This window comes from Nelumbo lutea, chromosome 4 (genome assembly GCF_056320005.1).
Source record: "Nelumbo lutea isolate HS-2025 chromosome 4, American lotus-T2T, whole genome shotgun sequence".
NCBI classification, from domain to species: Eukaryota; Viridiplantae; Streptophyta; class Magnoliopsida; order Proteales; family Nelumbonaceae; genus Nelumbo; species Nelumbo lutea.
In genome coordinates this window covers 51,757,667-51,775,767 of record NC_142687.1, presented here as the reverse complement: position 1 = coordinate 51,775,767, position 18,101 = coordinate 51,757,667, and the positions used below count along the sequence as shown (strand labels likewise).

Sequence of the window (18,101 nt, the reverse complement as noted above, 5' to 3'; positions counted from 1 at the left end):
ACCTGGCTTTTGGCATTCGTCCTGCATTGTGGGCCCCGCGATATTACTGCATTTATCCGGGGATGCGGCAGATCTAGAAAAGAATAACTCCTCTCACCTGGGAGTTTGTGCATGGTTACCAAGGGAGGAAAGTTGCATTCACCGTTTTTTCAAATCTGAAGGAATTAATGAAGGGGAGCAAGACAGGGAGTGCATAAAGATTTCAGCGAACAAGATGCAAACGGGTGCGATCATACCAGCACTAATGCACCAGATACAATCAGTACTCCGAAGTTAAGCGTGCTTGGGCGACAGTAGTACTAGGATGGGTAACCTCCTAGGAAGTCCTCGTGTTGCACCCCAATTTTATAAATATTTTATTTTTGATATACTATTTGCAAATTCCATATGTCGTTTCGGCGAGACAACTGGAAACAACGTGCCGGATACTCGGACCATTTGCGGGACGACCGTCATTACTGAATCGGAACGGTGCAAAACCGGTCTTTTGGCATTCGTCCTGCATTGTGGTCCCCGCGATATTACTGCTTTTATCCGGGGATGCGGCAGATCTAGAAAGGAATAACTCCGCTCACCTGGGAGTTTGTGCATGGTTACCAAGGGAGGAAAGTTGCATACACCGTTTTTTCAAATCTGAAAGAATTAATGAAGGGGAGCAAGACAGGGAGTGCATAAAGATTTCAGCGAACAAGATGCAAACGGGTGCGATCATACCAGCACTATTGCACCAGATACAATCAGTACTCCGAAGTTAAGCGTGCTTGGGCGACAGTAGTACTAGGATGGGTAACCTCCTAGGAAGTCCTCGTGTTGCACCCCAATTTTATAAATATTTTATTTTTGATATACTATTTGCAAATTCCATATGTCGTTTCGGCGAGACAACTGGAAACAACGTGCCGGATACTCGGACCATTTGCGGCACGACCGTCATTACTGAATGGGAACGGTGCAAAACCGGGCATTTGGCATTCGTCGTGCATTGTGGGCCCCATGATATTACAACATTTATCCGGGGATGCGGCAGATCTACAAAGGAATAACTCCGCTCACCTGGGAGCTTGTGCACGGTTACCAAGGGAGGAAATTTGATTACACCGTTTTTTTAAATCTGAAAGGATTAGTGGAGGGGAGCAAGACAGTGAGTTCATAAAGATTTCTGCGAACAAGATGCAAACGGGTGCGATCATACCAGCACAAATGCACCGGATCCCATCAGAACTCCGAAGTTAAGTGTGCTTGGGCGAGAGTAGTACTAGGATGGGTGACCTCCTTGGAAGTCCTCGTGTTGCACCTCAATTTTATTAATATTTTATTTCTGATGTATTATTTGCAAATTCCATATGTCGTTTCGACGAGACAACTGGAAACAAAGCGCCGGATACTCGGACTATTTGCGGCACGACCGTCATTACTGAATGGGAACGGTGCAAAACCGGGCTTTAGGCATTCGTCGTGCATTGTGGGGCCCGCGATTTTACTACATTTATCCGGGGCAGCGACAGATCTAGAAAGGAATAACTCCGCTCACCTTGGTGCTTGTGCACGGTTACCAAGGGAGGAAAGTTGCATACACCGTTTTTTCAAGTCTGAAGGAATTAATGGAGGGGAGCAAGATAGTGAGTGCATAAAGATTTAAACGAACAAGAAGCAAACGGGTGCGATCGTACCAGCACTAATGCACCGGATCCCATCAGAACTCCGAAGTTAAGCGTGCTTGGGCGAGAGTAGTCCTCGTGTTGCACCCCAATTTTATTAATATTTTATTTTTGATATACTATTTGCAAATTCCATATGTCGTTTCGGCGAGACAACAGGAAACAACGTGCCGAATACTCGGACCATTTGCGGAACGACCGTCATTACTGAATGGGAACGGTGCAAAACCGGGCTTTTGGCATTCGTCGTGCATTGTGGGCCCCGCGATATTACAACATTTATCCGGGAATGCGGCAGATCTTCTAAGGAATAACTCCGCTCACCTGGGAGCTTGTGCACGGTTACCAAGGGAGGAAATTTGATTACACCGTTTTTTTAAATCTGAAAGGATTAATGGAGGGGAGCAAGACAGTGAGTGCATAAAGATTTCTGCGAACAAGATGCAAACGGGTGCGATCATACCAGCACTAATGCACCGGATCCCATCAGAACTCCGAAGTTAAGCGTGTTTGGGCGAGAGTAGTACTAGGATGGGTGACCTCCTGGGAAGTCCTCGTGTTGCACCCCAATTTTATTAATATTTTATTTTTGATATACTATTTGCAAATTCCATATGTCGTTTCGGCGAGACAACTGGAAACAACGAGCCGGATACTCGGACCATTTGCGGCACGACCGTCATTAACGAATGGGAACGGTGCAAAACCTGGCTTTTGGCATTCGTCCTGCATTGTGGGCCCCGCGATATTACTGCATTTATCCGGGGATGCGGCAGATCTAGAAAGGAATAACTCCTCTCACCTGGGAGTTTGTGCATGGTTACCAAGGGAGGAAAGTTGCATTCACCGTTTTTTCAAATCTGAAGGAATTAATGAAGGGGAGCAAGACAGGGAGTGCATAAAGATTTCAGCGAACAAGATGCAAACGGGTGCGATCATACCAGCACTAATGCACCAGATACAATCAGTACTCCGAAGTTAAGCGTGCTTGGGCGACAGTAGTACTAGGATGGGTAACCTCCTGGGAAGTCCTCGTGTTGCACCCCAATTTTATAAATATTTTATTTTTGATATACTATTTGCAAATTCCATATGTCGTTTCGGCGAGACAACTGGAAACAACGTGCCGGATACTCGGACCATTTGCGGGACGACCGTCATTACTGAATCGGAACGGTGCAAAACCGGTCTTTTGGCATTCGTCCTGCATTGTGGTCCCCGCGATATTACTGCTTTTATCCGGGGATGCGGCAGATCTAGAAAGGAATAACTCCGCTCACCTGGGAGTTTGTGCATGGTTACCAAGGGAGGAAAGTTGCATACACCGTTTTTTCAAATCTGAAAGAATTAATGAAGGGGAGCAAGACAGTGAGTGCATAAAGATTTCAGCGAACAAGATGCAAACGGGTGCGATCATACCAGCACTATTGCACCAGATACAATCAGTACTCCGAAGTTAAGCGTGCTTGGGCGAGAGTAGTACTAGGATGGGTAACCTCCTGGGAAGTCCTCGTGTTGCACCCCAATTTTATAAATATTTTATTTTTGATATACTATTTGCAAATTCCATATGTCGTTTCGGCGAGACAACTGGAAACAACGTGCCGGATACTCGGACCATTTGCGGCACGACCGTCATTACTGAATGGGAACGGTGCAAAACCGGGCTTTTGGCATTCGTCGTGCATTGTGGGCCCCATGATATTACAACATTTATCCGGGGATGCGGCAGATCTAGAAAGGAATAACTCCGCTCACCTGGGAGCTTGTGCACGGTTACCAAGGGAGGAAAGTTGATTACACCGTTTTTTTAAATCTGAAAGGATTAGTGGAGGGGAGCAAGACAGTGAGTGCATAAAGATTACTGCGAACAAGATGCAAACGGGTGCGATCATACCAGCACAAATGCACCGGATCCCATCAGAACTCCGAAGTTAAGTGTGCTTGGGCGAGAGTAGTACTAGGATGGGTGACCTCCTTGGAAGTCCTCGTGTTGCACCTCAATTTTATTAATATTTTATTTCTGATGTATTATTTGCAAATTCCATATGTCGTTTCGACGAGACAACTGGAAACAAAGCGCCGGATACTCGGACTATTCGCGGCACGACCATCATTACTGAATGGGAACGGTGCAAAACCGGGCTTTAGGCATTCGTCGTGCATTGTGGGGCCCGCGATTTTACTACATTTATCCGGGGCAGCGACAGATCTAGAAAGGAATAACTCCGCTCACCTTGGTGCTTGTGCACGGTTACCAAGGGAGGAAAGTTGCATACACCGTTTTTTCAAGTCTGAAGGAATTAATGGAGGGGAGCAAGATAGTGAGTGCATAAAGATTTAAACGAACAAGAAGCAAACGGGTGCGATCGTACCAGCACTAATGCACCGGATCCCATCAGAACTCCGAAGTTAAGCGTGCTTGGGCGAGAGTAGTCCTCGTGTTGCACCCCAATTTTATTAATATTTTATTTTTGATATACTATTTGCAAATTCCATATGTCGTTTCGGCGAGACAACAGGAAACAACGTGCCGAATACTCGGACCATTTGCGGAACGACCGTCATTACTGAATGGGAACGGTGCAAAACCGGGCTTTTGGCATTCGTCGTGCATTGTGGGCCCCGCGATATTACAACATTTATCCGGGGATGCGGCAGATCTTCTAAGGAATAACTCCGCTCACCTGGGAGCTTGTGCACGGTTACCAAGGGAGGAAATTTGATTACACCGTTTTTTTAAGTCTGAAAGGATTAATGGAGGGGAGCAAGACAGTGAGTGCATAAAGATTTCTGCGAACAAGATGCAAACGGGTGCGATCATACCAGCACTAATGCACCGGATCCCATCAGAACTCCGAAGTTAAGCGTGCTTGGGCGAGAGTAGTACTAGGATGGGTGACCTCCTGGGAAGTCCTCGTGTTGCACCCCAATTTTATTAATATTTTATTTTTGATATACTATTTGCAAATTCCATATGTCGTTTCGGCGAGACAACTGGAAACAACGAGCCGGATACTCGGACCATTTGCGGCACGACCGTCATTAACGAATGGGAACGGTGCAAAACCTGGCTTTTGGCATTCGTCCTGCATTGTGGGCCCCGCGATATTACTGCATTTATCCGGGGATGCGGCAGATCTAGAAAAGAATAACTCCTCTCACCTGGGAGTTTGTGCATGGTTACCAAGGGAGGAAAGTTGCATTCACCGTTTTTTCAAATCTGAAGGAATTAATGAAGGGGAGCAAGACAGGGAGTGCATAAAGATTTCAGCGAACAAGATGCAAACGGGTGCGATCATACCAGCACTAATGCACCAGATACAATCAGTACTCCGAAGTTAAGCGTGCTTGGGCGACAGTAGTACTAGGATGGGTAACCTCCTAGGAAGTCCTCGTGTTGCACCCCAATTTTATAAATATTTTATTTTTGATATACTATTTGCAAATTCCATATGTCGTTTCGGCGAGACAACTGGAAACAACGTGCCGGATACTCGGACCATTTGCGGGACGACCGTCATTACTGAATCGGAACGGTGCAAAACCGGTCTTTTGGCATTCGTCCTGCATTGTGGTCCCCGCGATATTACTGCTTTTATCCGGGGATGCGGCAGATCTAGAAAGGAATAACTCCGCTCACCTGGGAGTTTGTGCATGGTTACCAAGGGAGGAAAGTTGCATACACCGTTTTTTCAAATCTGAAAGAATTAATGAAGGGGAGCAAGACAGGGAGTGCATAAAGATTTCAGCGAACAAGATGCAAACGGGTGCGATCATACCAGCACTATTGCACCAGATACAATCAGTACTCCGAAGTTAAGCGTGCTTGGGCGACAGTAGTACTAGGATGGGTAACCTCCTAGGAAGTCCTCGTGTTGCACCCCAATTTTATAAATATTTTATTTTTGATATACTATTTGCAAATTCCATATGTCGTTTCGGCGAGACAACTGGAAACAACGTGCCGGATACTCGGACCATTTGCGGCACGACCGTCATTACTGAATGGGAACGGTGCAAAACCGGGCATTTGGCATTCGTCGTGCATTGTGGGCCCCATGATATTACAACATTTATCCGGGGATGCGGCAGATCTACAAAGGAATAACTCCGCTCACCTGGGAGCTTGTGCACGGTTACCAAGGGAGGAAATTTGATTACACCGTTTTTTTAAATCTGAAAGGATTAGTGGAGGGGAGCAAGACAGTGAGTTCATAAAGATTTCTGCGAACAAGATGCAAACGGGTGCGATCATACCAGCACAAATGCACCGGATCCCATCAGAACTCCGAAGTTAAGTGTGCTTGGGCGAGAGTAGTACTAGGATGGGTGACCTCCTTGGAAGTCCTCGTGTTGCACCTCAATTTTATTAATATTTTATTTCTGATGTATTATTTGCAAATTCCATATGTCGTTTCGACGAGACAACTGGAAACAAAGCGCCGGATACTCAGACTATTCGCGGCACGACCGTCATTACTGAATGGGAACGGTGCAAAACCGGGCTTTAGGCATTCGTCGTGCATTGTGGGGCCCGCGATTTTACTACATTTATCCGGGGCAGCGACAGATCTAGAAAGGAATAACTCCGCTCACCTTGGTGCTTGTGCACGGTTACCAAGGGAGGAAAGTTGCATACACCGTTTTTTCAAGTCTGAAGGAATTAATGGAGGGGAGCAAGATAGTGAGTGCATAAAGATTTAAACGAACAAGAAGCAAACGGGTGCGATCGTACCAGCACTAATGCACCGGATCCCATCAGAACTCCGAAGTTAAGCGTGCTTGGGCGAGAGTAGTCCTCGTGTTGCACCCCAATTTTATTAATATTTTATTTTTGATATACTATTTGCAAATTCCATATGTCGTTTCGGCGAGACAACAGGAAACAACGTGCCGGATACTCGGACCATTTGCGGAACGACCGTCATTACTGAATGGGAACGGTGCAAAACCGGGCTTTTGGCATTCGTCGTGCATTGTGGGCCCCGCGATATTACAACATTTATCCGGGAATGCGGCAGATCTTCTAAGGAATAACTCCGCTCACCTGGGAGCTTGTGCACGGTTACCAAGGGAGGAAATTTGATTACACCGTTTTTTTAAATCTGAAAGGATTAATGGAGGGGAGCAAGACAGTGAGTGCATAAAGATTTCTGCGAACAAGATGCAAACGGGTGCGATCATACCAGCACTAATGCACCGGATCCCATCAGAACTCCGAAGTTAAGCGTGTTTGGGCGAGAGTAGTACTAGGATGGGTGACCTCCTGGGAAGTCCTCGTGTTGCACCCCAATTTTATTAATATTTTATTTTTGATATACTATTTGCAAATTCCATATGTCGTTTCGGCGAGACAACTGGAAACAACGAGCCGGATACTCGGACCATTTGCGGCACGACCGTCATTAACGAATGGTAACGGTGCAAAACCTGGCTTTTGGCATTCGTCCTGCATTGTGGGCCCCGCGATATTACTGCATTTATCCGGGGATGCGGCAGATCTAGAAAAGAATAACTCCTCTCACCTGGGAGTTTGTGCATGGTTACCAAGGGAGGAAAGTTGCATTCACCGTTTTTTCAAATCTGAAGGAATTAATGAAGGGGAGCAAGACAGGGAGTGCATAAAGATTTCAGCGAACAAGATGCAAACGGGTGCGATCATACCAGCACTAATGCACCAGATACAATCAGTACTCCGAAGTTAAGCGTGCTTGGGCGACAGTAGTACTAGGATGGGTAACCTCCTAGGAAGTCCTCGTGTTGCACCCCAATTTTATAAATATTTTATTTTTGATATACTATTTGCAAATTCCATATGTCGTTTCGGCGAGACAACTGGAAACAACGTGCCGGATACTCGGACCATTTGCGGGACGACCGTCATTACTGAATCGGAACGGTGCAAAACCGGTCTTTTGGCATTCGTCCTGCATTGTGGTCCCCGCGATATTACTGCTTTTATCCGGGGATGCGGCAGATCTAGAAAGGAATAACTCCGCTCACCTGGGAGTTTGTGCATGGTTACCAAGGGAGGAAAGTTGCATACACCGTTTTTTCAAATCTGAAAGAATTAATGAAGGGGAGCAAGACAGGGAGTGCATAAAGATTTCAGCGAACAAGATGCAAACGGGTGCGATCATACCAGCACTAATGCACCAGATACAATCAGTACTCCGAAGTTAAGCGTGCTTGGGCGACAGTAGTACTAGGATGGGTAACCTCCTAGGAAGTCCTCGTGTTGCACCCCAATTTTATAAATATTTTATTTTTGATATACTATTTGCAAATTCCATATGTCGTTTCGGCGAGACAACTGGAAACAACGTGCCGGATACTCGGACCATTTGCGGCACGACCGTCATTACTGAATGGGAACGGTGCAAAACCGGGCATTTGGCATTCGTCGTGCATTGTGGGCCCCATGATATTACAACATTTATCCGGGGATGCGGCAGATCTACAAAGGAATAACTCCGCTCACCTGGGAGCTTGTGCACGGTTACCAAGGGAGGAAATTTGATTACACCGTTTTTTTAAATCTGAAAGGATTAATGGAGGGGAGCAAGACAGTGAGTTCATAAAGATTTCTGCGAACAAGATGCAAACGGGTGCGATCATACCAGCACAAATGCACCGGATCCCATCAGAACTCCGAAGTTAAGTGTGCTTGGGCGAGAGTAGTACTAGGATGGGTGACCTCCTTGGAAGTCCTCGTGTTGCACCTCAATTTTATTAATATTTTATTTCTGATGTATTATTTGCAAATTCCATATGTCGTTTCGACGAGACAACTGGAAACAAAGCGCCGGATACTCGGACTATTCGCGGCACGACCATCATTACTGAATGGGAACGGTGCAAAACCGGGCTTTAGGCATTCGTCGTGCATTGTGGGGCCCGCGATTTTACTACATTTATCCGGGGCAGCGACAGATCTAGAAAGGAATAACTCCGCTCACCTTGGTGCTTGTGCACGGTTACCAAGGGAGGAAATTTGCATACACCGTTTTTTCAAGTCTGAAGGAATTAATGGAGGGGAGCAAGATAGTGAGTGCATAAAGATTTAAACGAACAAGAAGCAAACGGGTGCGATCGTACCAGCACTAATGCACCGGATCCCATCAGAACTCCGAAGTTAAGCGTGCTTGGGCGAGAGTAGTCCTCGTGTTGCACCCCAATTTTATTAATATTTTATTTTTGATATACTATTTGCAAATTCCATATGTCGTTTCGGCGAGACAACAGGAAACAACGTGCCGAATACTCGGACCATTTGCGGAACGACCGTCATTACTGAATGGGAACGGTGCAAAACCGGGCTTTTGGCATTCGTCGTGCATTGTGGGCCCCGCGATATTACAACATTTATCCGGGAATGCGGCAGATCTTCTAAGGAATAACTCCGCTCACCTGGGAGCTTGTGCACGGTTACCAAGGGAGGAAATTTGATTACACCGTTTTTTTAAATCTGAAAGGATTAATGGAGGGGAGCAAGACAGTGAGTGCATAAAGATTTCTGCGAACAAGATGCAAACGGGTGCGATCATACCAGCACTAATGCACCGGATCCCATCAGAACTCCGAAGTTAAGCGTGTTTGGGCGAGAGTAGTACTAGGATGGGTGACCTCCTGGGAAGTCATCGTGTTGCACCCCAATTTTATTAATATTTTATTTTTGATATACTATTTGCAAATTCCATATGTCGTTTCGGCGAGACAACTGGAAACAACGAGCCGGATACTCGGACCATTTGCGGCACGACCGTCATTAACGAATGGGAACGGTGCAAAACCTGGCTTTTGGCATTCGTCCTGCATTGTGGGCCCCGCGATATTACTGCATTTATCCGGGGATGCGGCAGATCTAGAAAGGAATAACTCCTCTCACCTGCGAGTTTGTGCATGGTTACCAAGGGAGGAAAGTTGCATACACCGTTTTTTCAAATCTGAAGGAATTAATGAAGGGGAGCAAGACAGGGAGTGCATAAAGATTTCAGCGAACAAGATGCAAACGGGTGCGATCATACCAGCACTAATGCACCGGATACAATCAGTACTCCGAAGTTAAGCGTGCTTGGGCGGCAGTAGTACTAGGATGGGTAACCTCCTGGGAAGTCCTCGTGTTGCACCCCAATTTTATTAATATTTTATTTTTGATATACTATTTGCAAATTCCATATGTCCTTTCGGCGAGACAACTGGAAACAACGTGCCGGATACTCGGACCATTTGCGGCACGACCGTCATTACTGAATGGGAACGGTGCAAAACTGGGCTTTTGGCATTCGTAGTGCATTGTGGGCCCCGCGATATTACTACATTTATCCGGGGATGCGGCAGATCTACAAAGGAATAACTCCGCTCACCTGGGAGCTTGTGCACGGTTACCAAGGGAGGAAAGTTGCATACACCGTTTTTTCAAGTCTGAAAGAATTAATGGAGGGGAGCAAGATAGTGAGTGCATAAAGATTAAAGCGAACAAGAAGAAAACCGGTGCGATCATACCAGCACTAATGCACCGGATCCCATCAGAACTCCGAAGTTAAGCGTGCTTGGGCGAGAGTAGTACTAGGATGGGTGACCTCCTGGGAAGTCCTCGTGTTGCACCCCAATTTTATTAATATTTTATTTTTAATATACTATTTGCAAATTCCATATGTCGTTTCGGCGAGACAACTGGAAACAACGTGCCGGATACTCGGACCATTTGCGGCACGACCGTCATTACTGAATCGGAACGGTGCAAAACCGGTCTTTTGGCATTCGTCGTGCATTGTGGACCCCGCGATATTACTGCATTTATCCGGGGATGCGGCAGATCTAGAAAGGAATAACTCCGCTCACCTGGGAGTTTGTGCATGGTTACCAAGGGAGGAAAGTTGCGTACACCGTTTTTTCAAATCTGAAGGAATTAATGAAGGGGAGCAAGACAGGGAGTGCATAAAGATTTCAGCGAACAAGATGCAAACGGGTGCGATCATACCAGCACTAATGCACCAGATACAATCAGTACTCCGAAGTTAAGCGTGCTTGGGCGACAGTAGTACTAGGATGGGTAACCTCCTAGGAAGTCCTCGTGTTGCACCCCAATTTTATTAATATTTTATTTTTGATATACTATTTGCAAATTCCATATGTCGTTTCGGCGAGACAACTGGAAACAACGTGCCGGATACTCGGACCATTTGCGGCACGACCGTCATTACTGAATGGGAACGGTGCAAAACCGGGCGTTTGGCATTCGTCGTGCATTGTGGGCCCCATGATATTACAACATTTATCCGGGGATGCGGCAGATCTACAAAGGAATAACTCCGCTCACCTGGGAGCTTGTGCACGGTTACCAAGGGAGGAAAGTTGCATACACCGTTTTTTCAAGTCTGAAAGGATTAATGGAGGGGAGTAAGATAGTGAGTTCATAAAGATTTCTGCGAACAAGATGCAAACGGGTGCGATCATACCAGCACTAATGCACCGGATCCCATCAGAACTCCGAAGTTAAGCGTGTTTGGGCGAGAGTAGTACTAGGATGGGTGACCTCCTGGGAAGTCATCGTGTTGCACCCCAATTTTATTAATATTTTATTTTTGATATACTATTTGCAAATTCCATATGTCGTTTCGGCGAGACAACTGGAAACAACGTGCCGGATACTCGGACCATTTGCGGCACGACCGTCATTACCGAATGGGAACGGTGCAAAACCGGGCTTTTGGCATTCGTCGTGCATTGTGGGCCCCGTGATATTACTACATTTATCCGAGGATGCGGCAGATCTAGAAAGGAATAACTCCGCTCACCTGGGAGCTTGTGCACGGTTACCAAGGGAGGAAAGTTGCATACACCGTTTTTTCAAATCTGAAAGGATTAATGGAGGGGAGCAAGACAGTGAGTGTATAAAGATTTCTGCGAACAAGATACAAACGGGTGCGATCATACCAGCACTAATGCACCGGATCCCATCAGAACTCCGAAGTTAAGTGTGCTTGGGCGAGAGTAGTACTAGGATGGGTGACCTCCTTGGAAGTCCTCGTGTTGCACCTCAATTTTATTAATATTTTATTTCTGATATATTATTTGCAAATTCCATATGTCGTTTCGACGAGACAACAGGAAACAACGTGCCGGATACTCGGACCATTTGCGGAACGACCGTCATTACTGAATGGGAACGGTGCAAAACCGGGCTTTTGGCATTCGTCGTGCATTGTGGGCCCCGCGATATTACAACATTTATCCGGGGATGCGGCAGATCTTCTAAGGAATAACTCCGCTCACCTGGGAGCTTGTGCACGGTTACCAAGGGAGGAAATTTGTATACACCGTTTTTTCAAATCTGAAAGGATTAATGGAGGGGAGCAAGACAGTGAGTGCATAAAGATTTCTGCGAACAAGATGCAAACGGGTGCGATCATACTAGCACTAATGCACCGGATCCCATCAGAACTCCGAAGTTAAGCGTGCTTGGGCGAGAGTAGTACTAGGATGGGTGACCTCCTGGGAAGTCCTCATGTTGCTCCCCAATTTTATTAATATTTTATTTTTGATATACTATTTGCAAATTCCATATGTCGTTTCGGCGAGACAACTGGAAACAACGTGCCGGATACTCGGACCATTTGCGGCACGACCGTCATTACTGAATGGGAACGGTGCAAAACTGGGCTTTTGGCATTCGTCGTGCATTGTGGGCCCCGTGATATTACTACATTTATCCGAGGATGCGGCAGATCTAGAAAGGAATAACTCCGCTCACCTGGGAGCTTGTGCACGGTTACCAAGGGAGGAAAGTTGCATACACCGTTTTTTCAAATCTAAAAGGATTAATGGAGGGGAGCAAGACAGTGAGTGCATAAGGATTTCTGTGAACAAGATGCAAACGGGTGCGATCATACCAGCACTAATGCACCGGATCCCATCAGAACTCCGAAGTTAAGTGTGCTTGGGCGAGAGTAGTACTAGGATGGGTGACCTCCTTGGAAGTCCTCGTGTTGCACCTCCATTTTATTAATATTTTATTTCTGATAAATTATTTGCAAATTCCATATGTCGTTTCGGCGAGACAACTGGAAACAAAGCGCCGGATACTCGGACCATTTGCGGCACGACCGTCATTACTGAATGGGAACGGTGCAAAACCGGGCTTTAGGCATTCGTCGTTCATTGTGTGCCCCACGATTTTACTACATTTATCCGGGGCAGCGACAGATCTAGAAAGGAATAACTCCGCTCACCTTGGAGCTTGTGCACGGTTACCAAGGGAGGAAAGTTGCATACACCGTTTTTTCAAGTCTGAAGGAATTAATGGAGGGGAGCAAGATAGTGAGTGCATAAAGATTAAAACGAACAAGAAGCAAACGGGTGCGATCGTACCAGCACTAATGCACCGGATCCCATCAGAACTCCGAAGTTAAGCGTGCTTGGGCGAGAGTAGTACTAGGATGGGTGACCTCCTAGGAAGTCTTCGTGTTGCACCTCAATTTTATTAATATTTTATTTTTGATATATTATTTGCAAATTCCATATGTCGTTTCGGCGAGACAACTGGAAACAAAGCGCCGGATACTCGGACCATTTGCGGCACGACCGTCATTACTGAATGGGAACGGTGCAAAACCGGGCTTTAGGCATTCGTCGTGCATTGTGGGCCCCGCGATTTTACTACATTTATCCGGGGCAGCGACAGATCTAGAAAGGAATAACTCCGCTCACCTTGGAGCTTGTGCACGGTTACCAAGGAAGTATAGTTGCATACACCGTTTTTTCAAGTCTGAAGGAATTAATGGAGGGGAGCAAGATAGTGAGTGCATAAAGATTAAAGCGAACAAGAAGCAAACGGGTGCGATCATACCAGCACTAATGCACCGGATCCCATCAGAACTCCGAAGTTAAGCGTGCTTGGGCGAGAGTAGTACTAGGATCGGTGACCTCCTGGGAAGTCCTCGTGTTGCACCCCAATTTTATTAATATTTTATTTTTGATATATTATTTGCAAATTCCATATGTCGTTTCGGCGAGACAAATGGAAACAACGTGCCGGATACTCGGACCATTTGCAGCACGACCGTCATTACTGAATGGGAACGGTGCAAAACTGGGCTTTTGGCATTCGTCGTGCATTGTGGGCCCCACGATATTACTACATTTATCCGGGGATGCGGCAGATCTTGAAAGGAATAACTCCGCTCACCTGGGAGCTAGTGCACGGTTACCAAGGGAGGAAAGTTGCATACACCGTTTTTTCAAGTCTGAAAGAATTAATGGAGGGGAGCAAGATAGTGAGTGCATAAAGATTAAAGCGAACAAGAAGAAAACCGGTGCGATCATACCAGCACTAATGCACCGGATCCCATCAGAACTCCGAAGTTAAGCGTGCTTGGGCGAGAGTAGTACTAGGACGGGTGACCTCCTGGGAAGTCCTCGTGTTGCACCCCAATTTTATTAATATTTTATTTTTGATATACTATTTGCAAATTCCATATGTCGTTTCGGCGAGACAACTGGAAACAACGTGCCGGATACTCGGACCATTTGCGGCACGACCGTCATTACTGAATGGGAACGGTGCAAAACCGGGCTTTTGGCATTCGTCGTGCATTGTGGGCCCCGTGATGTTACTACATTTATCCGGGGCAGTGACAGATCTAGAAAGGACTAACTCCGCTCACCTGGGAGCTTGTGCACGGTTACCAAGGGAGGAAAGTTGCATACACCGTTTTTTCAAGTCTGAAGGAATTAATGGAGGGGAGCAAGATAGTGAGTGCATAAAGATTAAAGCGAACAAGAAGCAAACGGGTGCGATCATACCAGCACTAATGCACCGGATCCCATCAGAACTCCGAAGTTAAGCGTGCTTGGGCGAGAGTAGTACCAGGATGGGTGACCTGGGAAGTCCTCGTGTTGCACCCCAATTTTATTAATATTTTATTTTTGATATACTATTTGCAAATTCCATATGTCGTTTCGGCGAGACAACAGGAAACAACGTGCCGGATACTCGGACCATTTGGGGAACGACCGTCATTACTGAATGGGAATGGTGCAAAACCGGGCGTTTGGCATTCGTCGTGCATTGTGGGCCCCATGATATTACAACATTTATCCGGGGATGCGGCAGATCTACAAAGGAATAACTCCGCTCACCTGGGAGCTTGTGCACGGTTACCCAGGGAGGAAAGTTGCATACACCGTTTTTTCAAATCTAAAAGGATTAATGGAGGGGAGCAAGACAGTGAGTGCATAAGGATTTCTGCGAACAAGATGCAAACGGGTGCGATCATTCCAGCACTAATGCACCGGATCCCATCAGAACTCCGAAGTTAAGTGTGCTTGGGCGAGAGTAGTACTAGGATGGGTGACCTCCTTGGAAGTCCTCGTGTTGCACCTCCATTTTATTAATATTTTATTTCTGATAAATTATTTGCAAATTCCATATGTCGTTTCGGCGAGACAACTGGAAACAAAGCGCCGGATACTCGGACCATTTGCGGCACGACCGTCATTACTGAATGGGAACGGTGCAAAACCGGGCTTTAGGCATTCGTCGTGCATTGTGGGCCCCGCGATTTTACTACCTTTATTCGGGGCAGCGATAGATCTAGAAAGGAATAACTCCGCTCACCTTGGAGCTTGTGCACGGTTACCAAGGGAGGAAAGTTGCATACACCGTTTTTTCAAGTCTGAAGGAATTAATGGAGGGGAGCAAGATAGTGAGTGCATAAAGATTAAAACGAACAAGAAGCAAACGGGTGCGATCGTACCAGCACTAATGCACCGGATCCCATCAGAACTCCGAAGTTAAGCGTGCTTGGGCGAGAGTAGTACTAGGATGGGTGACCTCCTGGGAAGTCCTCGTGTTGCACCCCAATTTTATTAATATTTTATTTTTGATATACTATTTGCAAATTCCATATGTCGTTTCGGCGAGACAACAGGAAACAACGTGCCGGATACTCGGACCATTTGCGGAACGACCGTCATTACTGAATGGGAACGGTGCAAAACCAGGCTTTTGGCATTCGTCGTGCATTGTGGGCCCCGCGATATTACAACATTTATCCGGGGATGCGGCAGATCTTCTAAGGAATAACTCCGCTCACCTGGGAGCTTGTGCACGGTTACCAAGGGAGGAAATTTGATTACACCGTTTTTTCAAATCTGAAAGGATTAATGGAGGGGAGCAAGACAGTGAGTGCATAAAGATTTATGCGAACAAGATGCAAACGGGTACGATCATACCAGCACTAATGCACCGGATCCCATCAGAACTCCGAAGTTAAGCGTGCTTGGGCGAGAGTAGTACTAGGATGGGTGACCTCCTGGGAAGTCATCGTGTTGCACCCCAATTTTATTAATATTTTATTTTTGATATACTATTTGCAAATTCCATATGTCGTTTCGGCGAGACAACTGGAAACAACGTGCCGGATACTCGGACCATTTGCGGCACGACCGTCATTACTGAATGGGAACGGTGCAAAACTGGGCTTTTGGCATTCGTCGTGCATTGTGGGCCCCGTGATATTACTACATTTATCCGAGGATGCGGCAGATCTAGAAAGGAATAACTCCGCTCACCTGGGAGCTTGTGCACGGTTACCAAGGGAGGAAAGTTGCATACACCGTTTTTTCAAGTCTGAAAGAATTAATGGAGGGGAGCAAGATAGTGAGTGCATAAAGATTAAAGCGAACAAGAAGCAAACGGGTGCGATCATACCAGCACTAATGCACCGGATCCCATCCGAACTCCGAAGTTAAGCGTGCTTGGGCGAGAGTAGTACTAGGATGGGTGACCTCCTGGGAAGCCCTCGTGTTGCACCCCAATTTTATTAATATTTTATTTTTGATATATTATTTGCAAATTCCATATGTCGTTTCGGCGAGACAACTGGAAACAACGAGCCGGATACTCGGACCATTTGCGGCACGACCGTCATTAACGAATGGGAACGGTGCAAAACCTGGCTTTTGGCATTCGTCCTGCATTGTGGGCCCCGCGATATTACTGCATTTATCCGGGGATGCGGCAGGTTTAGAAAGGAATAACTCCGCTCACCTGGGAGTTTGTGCATGGTTACCTAGGGAGGAAAGTTGTATACACCGTTTTTTCAAATCTGAAGGAATTAATGGAGGGGAGCAAGATAGTGAGTGCATAGAGATTAAAGCGAACAAGAAGAAAACCGGTGCGATCATACCAGCACTAATGCACCGGATCCCATCAGAACTCCGAAGTTAAGCGTGCTTGGGCGAGAGTAGTACTAGGATGGGTGACCTCTTGGGAAGTCCTCGTGTTGCAACCCACTTTTATTAATATTTTATTTTTGATATACTATTTGCAAATTCCATATGTCGTTTCGGCGAGACAACTGGAAACAACGTGCCGGATATTCGGACCATTTGCGGCACGACCGTCATTACTGAATGGGAACGGTGCAAAACCGGTCTTTTGGCATTCGTCGTGCATTGTGGGCCCCGCGATATTACTACATTTATCCGGGGCAGCGACAGATCTAGAAAGGACTAACTCCGCTCACCTGGGAGCTTGTGCACGGTTACCAAGGGAGGAAAGTTGCATACACCGTTTTTTCAAATCTGAAGGAATTAATGGAGGGGAGCAAGATAGTGAGTGCATAAAGATTAAAGCGAACAAGAAGCAAACGGGTGCGATCATACCAGCACTAATGCACCGGATCCCATCAGAACTACGAAGTTAAGCGTGCTTGGGCGACAGTAGTACTAGGATGGGTGACCTGGGAAGTCCTCGTGTTGCACCCCAATTTTATTAATATTTTATTTTTGATATACTATTTGCAAATTCCATATGTCGTTTCGGCGAGACAACAGGAAACAACGTGCCGGATACTCGGACCATTTGCGGAACGACCGTCATTACTGAATGGGAACGGTGCAAAACCGGGCATTTGGCATTCATCGTGCATTGTGGGCCCCATGATATTACTACATTTATCCGGGGATGCGGCAGATCTACAAAGGAATAACTCCGCTCAACTGGGAGCTTGTGCACGGTTACCAAGGGAGTAAAATTGCATACACCGTTTTTTCAAATCTGAAAGGATTAATGGAGGGGAGCAAGACAGTGAGTGCATAAAGATTTCTGCGAACAAGATGCAAACGGGTGCGATCATACCAGCACTAATGCACCGGATCCCATCAGAACTCCGAAGTTAAGCGTGCTTGGGCGAGAGTAGTACTAGGATGGGTGACCTCCTTGGAAGTCCTCGTGTTGCACCTCAATTTTATTAATATTTTATTTCTGATATACTATTTGCAAATTCCATATGTCGTTTCGTCGAGACAACTGGAAACAAAGCGCCGGATACTAGGACCATTTGCGGCACGACCGTCATTACTGAATGGAAACGGTGCAAAACCGGGCTTTAGGCATTCGTCGTGCATTGTGGGCCCCGCGATTTTACTACA

General features: G+C 46.3%; 23 non-coding genes and 15 pseudogenes across 23 annotated transcripts; all 38 read left to right on the top strand.

Annotated features, from left to right (window-relative positions):
• Positions 1-222: 222 nt before the first annotated feature.
• Positions 223-341, top strand: LOC148857649 (5S ribosomal RNA; annotated as a pseudogene).
• A 359-nt stretch (positions 342-700) lies between these two features.
• LOC148857648 (5S ribosomal RNA) lies at positions 701-819 on the top strand (annotated as a pseudogene).
• Positions 820-1,178: 359 nt separating this feature from the next.
• LOC148857647 (5S ribosomal RNA) lies at positions 1,179-1,297 on the top strand. The gene has a single exon (XR_016096276.1). It is a non-coding gene; the product is annotated as a 5S ribosomal RNA (ribosomal RNA).
• Positions 1,298-1,656: 359 nt separating this feature from the next.
• On the top strand, positions 1,657-1,748 carry LOC148857646 (5S ribosomal RNA; annotated as a pseudogene).
• Positions 1,749-2,107: 359 nt separating this feature from the next.
• On the top strand, positions 2,108-2,226 carry LOC148857645 (5S ribosomal RNA). Its single transcript, XR_016095770.1, has one exon. It is a non-coding gene; the product is annotated as a 5S ribosomal RNA (ribosomal RNA).
• A 359-nt stretch (positions 2,227-2,585) lies between these two features.
• LOC148857644 (5S ribosomal RNA) lies at positions 2,586-2,704 on the top strand (annotated as a pseudogene).
• A 359-nt stretch (positions 2,705-3,063) lies between these two features.
• Positions 3,064-3,182, top strand: LOC148857643 (5S ribosomal RNA; annotated as a pseudogene).
• Positions 3,183-3,541: 359 nt separating this feature from the next.
• Positions 3,542-3,660, top strand: LOC148857642 (5S ribosomal RNA). Its single transcript, XR_016096275.1, has one exon. It is a non-coding gene; the product is annotated as a 5S ribosomal RNA (ribosomal RNA).
• Positions 3,661-4,019: 359 nt separating this feature from the next.
• LOC148857641 (5S ribosomal RNA) lies at positions 4,020-4,111 on the top strand (annotated as a pseudogene).
• Positions 4,112-4,470: 359 nt separating this feature from the next.
• LOC148857640 (5S ribosomal RNA) lies at positions 4,471-4,589 on the top strand. Its single transcript, XR_016098415.1, has one exon. It is a non-coding gene; the product is annotated as a 5S ribosomal RNA (ribosomal RNA).
• A 359-nt stretch (positions 4,590-4,948) lies between these two features.
• LOC148857639 (5S ribosomal RNA) lies at positions 4,949-5,067 on the top strand (annotated as a pseudogene).
• Positions 5,068-5,426: 359 nt separating this feature from the next.
• LOC148857638 (5S ribosomal RNA) lies at positions 5,427-5,545 on the top strand (annotated as a pseudogene).
• A 359-nt stretch (positions 5,546-5,904) lies between these two features.
• LOC148857637 (5S ribosomal RNA) lies at positions 5,905-6,023 on the top strand. The gene has a single exon (XR_016096274.1). It is a non-coding gene; the product is annotated as a 5S ribosomal RNA (ribosomal RNA).
• Positions 6,024-6,382: 359 nt separating this feature from the next.
• LOC148857636 (5S ribosomal RNA) lies at positions 6,383-6,474 on the top strand (annotated as a pseudogene).
• A 359-nt stretch (positions 6,475-6,833) lies between these two features.
• Positions 6,834-6,952, top strand: LOC148857635 (5S ribosomal RNA). The gene has a single exon (XR_016095769.1). It is a non-coding gene; the product is annotated as a 5S ribosomal RNA (ribosomal RNA).
• A 359-nt stretch (positions 6,953-7,311) lies between these two features.
• Positions 7,312-7,430, top strand: LOC148857634 (5S ribosomal RNA; annotated as a pseudogene).
• Positions 7,431-7,789: 359 nt separating this feature from the next.
• Positions 7,790-7,908, top strand: LOC148857633 (5S ribosomal RNA; annotated as a pseudogene).
• A 359-nt stretch (positions 7,909-8,267) lies between these two features.
• On the top strand, positions 8,268-8,386 carry LOC148857632 (5S ribosomal RNA). The gene has a single exon (XR_016096273.1). It is a non-coding gene; the product is annotated as a 5S ribosomal RNA (ribosomal RNA).
• A 359-nt stretch (positions 8,387-8,745) lies between these two features.
• LOC148857631 (5S ribosomal RNA) lies at positions 8,746-8,837 on the top strand (annotated as a pseudogene).
• Positions 8,838-9,196: 359 nt separating this feature from the next.
• Positions 9,197-9,315, top strand: LOC148857630 (5S ribosomal RNA). Its single transcript, XR_016096536.1, has one exon. It is a non-coding gene; the product is annotated as a 5S ribosomal RNA (ribosomal RNA).
• Positions 9,316-9,674: 359 nt separating this feature from the next.
• Positions 9,675-9,793, top strand: LOC148857629 (5S ribosomal RNA; annotated as a pseudogene).
• A 359-nt stretch (positions 9,794-10,152) lies between these two features.
• LOC148857628 (5S ribosomal RNA) lies at positions 10,153-10,271 on the top strand. Its single transcript, XR_016096164.1, has one exon. It is a non-coding gene; the product is annotated as a 5S ribosomal RNA (ribosomal RNA).
• Positions 10,272-10,630: 359 nt separating this feature from the next.
• LOC148857627 (5S ribosomal RNA) lies at positions 10,631-10,749 on the top strand (annotated as a pseudogene).
• A 359-nt stretch (positions 10,750-11,108) lies between these two features.
• LOC148857626 (5S ribosomal RNA) lies at positions 11,109-11,227 on the top strand. The gene has a single exon (XR_016096535.1). It is a non-coding gene; the product is annotated as a 5S ribosomal RNA (ribosomal RNA).
• Positions 11,228-11,586: 359 nt separating this feature from the next.
• LOC148857625 (5S ribosomal RNA) lies at positions 11,587-11,705 on the top strand. The gene has a single exon (XR_016096819.1). It is a non-coding gene; the product is annotated as a 5S ribosomal RNA (ribosomal RNA).
• Positions 11,706-12,064: 359 nt separating this feature from the next.
• On the top strand, positions 12,065-12,183 carry LOC148857624 (5S ribosomal RNA). Its single transcript, XR_016097614.1, has one exon. It is a non-coding gene; the product is annotated as a 5S ribosomal RNA (ribosomal RNA).
• Positions 12,184-12,542: 359 nt separating this feature from the next.
• Positions 12,543-12,661, top strand: LOC148857623 (5S ribosomal RNA). Its single transcript, XR_016096818.1, has one exon. It is a non-coding gene; the product is annotated as a 5S ribosomal RNA (ribosomal RNA).
• Positions 12,662-13,020: 359 nt separating this feature from the next.
• Positions 13,021-13,139, top strand: LOC148857622 (5S ribosomal RNA). Its single transcript, XR_016097671.1, has one exon. It is a non-coding gene; the product is annotated as a 5S ribosomal RNA (ribosomal RNA).
• A 359-nt stretch (positions 13,140-13,498) lies between these two features.
• Positions 13,499-13,617, top strand: LOC148857621 (5S ribosomal RNA). The gene has a single exon (XR_016096765.1). It is a non-coding gene; the product is annotated as a 5S ribosomal RNA (ribosomal RNA).
• A 359-nt stretch (positions 13,618-13,976) lies between these two features.
• Positions 13,977-14,095, top strand: LOC148857620 (5S ribosomal RNA). Its single transcript, XR_016096691.1, has one exon. It is a non-coding gene; the product is annotated as a 5S ribosomal RNA (ribosomal RNA).
• A 359-nt stretch (positions 14,096-14,454) lies between these two features.
• Positions 14,455-14,570, top strand: LOC148857619 (5S ribosomal RNA). Its single transcript, XR_016097326.1, has one exon. It is a non-coding gene; the product is annotated as a 5S ribosomal RNA (ribosomal RNA).
• A 359-nt stretch (positions 14,571-14,929) lies between these two features.
• Positions 14,930-15,048, top strand: LOC148857618 (5S ribosomal RNA). Its single transcript, XR_016097420.1, has one exon. It is a non-coding gene; the product is annotated as a 5S ribosomal RNA (ribosomal RNA).
• A 359-nt stretch (positions 15,049-15,407) lies between these two features.
• LOC148857617 (5S ribosomal RNA) lies at positions 15,408-15,526 on the top strand. The gene has a single exon (XR_016096131.1). It is a non-coding gene; the product is annotated as a 5S ribosomal RNA (ribosomal RNA).
• Positions 15,527-15,885: 359 nt separating this feature from the next.
• Positions 15,886-16,004, top strand: LOC148857616 (5S ribosomal RNA). Its single transcript, XR_016097119.1, has one exon. It is a non-coding gene; the product is annotated as a 5S ribosomal RNA (ribosomal RNA).
• A 359-nt stretch (positions 16,005-16,363) lies between these two features.
• LOC148857615 (5S ribosomal RNA) lies at positions 16,364-16,482 on the top strand. The gene has a single exon (XR_016097371.1). It is a non-coding gene; the product is annotated as a 5S ribosomal RNA (ribosomal RNA).
• A 359-nt stretch (positions 16,483-16,841) lies between these two features.
• On the top strand, positions 16,842-16,960 carry LOC148857614 (5S ribosomal RNA). Its single transcript, XR_016096971.1, has one exon. It is a non-coding gene; the product is annotated as a 5S ribosomal RNA (ribosomal RNA).
• Positions 16,961-17,319: 359 nt separating this feature from the next.
• LOC148857613 (5S ribosomal RNA) lies at positions 17,320-17,435 on the top strand (annotated as a pseudogene).
• Positions 17,436-17,794: 359 nt separating this feature from the next.
• LOC148857612 (5S ribosomal RNA) lies at positions 17,795-17,913 on the top strand. The gene has a single exon (XR_016096548.1). It is a non-coding gene; the product is annotated as a 5S ribosomal RNA (ribosomal RNA).
• Positions 17,914-18,101: the final 188 nt, after the last annotated feature.